The following is a 3,308-nucleotide window of genomic DNA, read 5'->3' on the forward strand; positions in this document are numbered from 1 at the left end:
TTCTTTGTGCAAAACACTTCCATTACAAGGCTGACTGTCACAAAGAACCTCACAAGATAGATGCCTTCTACTGTTTGTACAGTTGAATGCAATGTAGTCAACTTTAAGTGGGTCAGGCAGGCCTTCCTGGGAAAGGCTTACGATCACACTCACACTCTTCAAGGCATTGCGAAGCAATGTCTTGAAGAAACTTCAGCATTAACCCATTCAGAGGCAACTCGACCTGGTACATCATAAAAAAGCTGAATATTGCTTAAAGAGACTGCAGAGTCTCTAAGACTCATGCGTACTTCTTTTCCTTTTTACACTACCTCCCACATGCATTGCCACTGACAGCATAATTGCTGGCCCTAGGTTGGCTTAGTTCCTCATTCAGTCTTGCTGTACTGACGAGCACTGATATGGGGCGAAACCGGTCTACAGCCGACTGTTTGAGGTGTCAGTGGCTTTCTTTACTTCACACTATTATATTGAAATTGGATATTAATTAGCGGTCTGGCAAAGTTCTATACTAACAATTTCCAAGCCTCGAGTAGTGATAAAAGCAGAGGGAATACCTGAGTACACTGAGTCATGATTTTCGTGCTACAACAAAAGACTCCTTTTAAAGATTTTTGAGCCAAAAACCAACACACAAACAATAGGTAATTTGTGTAATAATCCCTTCGTGGATAATCTAGAACTCCCTGTTATGGTAACTTTAGTAAAAGTTGTTTAGTAACATTACAACAGAAAGCTGGATCCAGAATAATATAAACCTGTAAATTGGTTGCTAGCCGCATACAACCTAGCAGATTTGCCAAACATCACACATTCCCAAACAATGCCTTTAATTTTTTACAAAGGGCTTCCATAGTAGTCTGGGCTCTCAGCACAGTATTTGACTTGAATTGTGCAAATTGTGATACCAGCATGAAAATGGGTACACTGGGGTAATTTCACATGCTGATGACGATGCCGAACAGACACAAGCCAAAAAATGCCCCCAAGTGCTATTTTGAGACTGGGGTACATTGATGACTGGGGTACCACATTGGATCTATTTAATTTGTAGCTTCTTCAAGTTATTGTTATAGAAGCTTTGACAGTGCATAGGATATGAGGCTTTGGTACAAAGCATATATCTTCCATATGTGGCATGTAAATGACATAGAGGGAAAGGCTGGGTGCAGAAACTTCAAATCCACATCATCATAAATTTCTTAAACAGAAATTGTGAAGCTAAGCCATTAATGCTGATCATATCGACAAATAATGAAGTCTAAGCATTTAACCATCAAATTTTCACCCACTTTGTCGATTTATGACCCTCCAACAATATCATACTTTATTGTATAGTAATTCTCACTTGAAACACGCTTAGCACCAATAACTGTTTCAGTGAGTGGGACGAAATGATGGAAGCTTCCAGTTCCAGGCAAGGTTAGAGCTTTCTGGTACATTTTATCAGGCTTAAATCTAAGTAGCTCAATCTCCTCTTTAGAAACAAAGATGCTGTCAACTCCTTTCATTTCTTTTACACAGAATTCATGTACTTGTCTTGCTGTTAGAATTTGGCCTTCCTGTGGTCTCTGTAGACTTGCCCTTGTAACCAGTCGCTTAATTATTCCTCCAATTTCATCACATGGTGATTTTCCATGGCTGGTAGCAAAAAACGACCACCTACATGAAACTGAGAAGTCATGATGGTGTAGGCAAACGTTTCAGAAAGTATTTATAATTTTTGTATTGACCACTACATCCATCACTAAAGTAGTGCACCAACTTCATTTCTGGATTTAGTTTTTCTTTTAAAAATGATATTGTTATAGAAATAACTTTGTAAACGAAACTGGTGTCATGGTCTAAATCATCTGATACGATGCAGAGTGATTTGTCACAAAGACTGTTGTTCCTTTTATAATAAATGACAACTACATGTTTGTTGATGTCAATAATAGCTCTGAATTTCATCTTGGCTGAAAAACTTTTGATTTTCCGCAAAGTCTAACAATATTATACAGTCATCTTGTTGAAGTTCTTCTCTACATTTCTTAAGGTGTTGGGCCTGGGCCTGTGCAATATATGAGTGTGTAGTTAATGCATCTATCTTATTTGCTTAAAAAAATATGAAATCTTCTGTTGGGAGGTTTTGGGTTATAAGTTCTGACCTGTCTACTGTTATCCATTTACTAAACGTTATATTCTCTTCAACACTGTCACATCATCATCGGTTTAAAGCTTTTCTTTAAGGAATTCTTTTAACTTGTCGCCCCCTGGACAGCCATGGACCATGCAGTCTTTGCTATTTTTGTCACAAACAATTTGCTCAATCAAGTCATGATAAGAATTATTTAAATCAACTGCATTAAGCATCAATTTAACATTCTGGTGAATGGGGAATGAGTTCCAGAGCTTCCAACCAGAATACACCATTTTGGTCTCAAAGAGCAAAATTTAGAAAAGCCAATTTTCTTGTCAGGATACCTACATTTACAAATTACAGGAATACAGAATTTAGGTTCACAAAGCTTTCTAAATGTTTAACAGTCCAGTACTTATTTATTGTGGATATGTGCATATAAAGCACAAGAAATCAGTTTGTGTTCATGCAATATTTTTAAAAATGTTGATTTCTGGACATGAAGATTTCTTCAAGATCTCCTATAGAGAATTTACAAGGCTGGTGCATGGCAGAATAGGAAATGTTGTATCTTTGAGGAATTGTATAAGTGGTCTGTGATCCGTTCTGGTGTTTTAGTCGAGACCACAGTAGAACAGCGGATAGCAGTGAACTCAATTTTATTGTATCATCGAACTTAAAAACATCAAGACAAAACAAACAACGTTCCAAACACCTGAAAAACACGAAACAAAAGTATACAAAAGGGTCATTGAAGATAATACAACAATAAAAGGTGAGAAGTCCTTTTGTAAGTCAACAAATGATACCGCAGCTCTTTCTTATTCAATAAGCGGCACCGCAGCGCAACTACACACAACAGGAAACAAAAGAATCCCTCTCCCAGCCTGTGCTTACAACAAAATCAGGCAAAAATTTCCTTCCGAAGAGACGACTGGCTATGAGTTCAATAGTGACTGAGTAGCTCACAATGTTATTTTACATTTTAATCAAAGTTTTTTCTATATGATAAAGGTCTGTAATATCATTCAGACAAAGTAAGCTGCTTTGTTTGCTGACTGAGTACCTTGCTCATGCAATTAGTATTAGCACAATAATAAACTAAACATTTAGTCAGCTCTATACTGTTTACCTGGTTTCGCCTGATGTCCTTAGAGCTGAAACCATTCATAGCATGGCCTGACAA

Source organism: Rhopilema esculentum, chromosome 9, assembly GCF_057945365.1.
Source record: "Rhopilema esculentum isolate cy_ngs chromosome 9, ASM5794536v1, whole genome shotgun sequence".
Taxonomy (NCBI): domain Eukaryota; kingdom Metazoa; phylum Cnidaria; class Scyphozoa; order Rhizostomeae; family Rhizostomatidae; genus Rhopilema; species Rhopilema esculentum.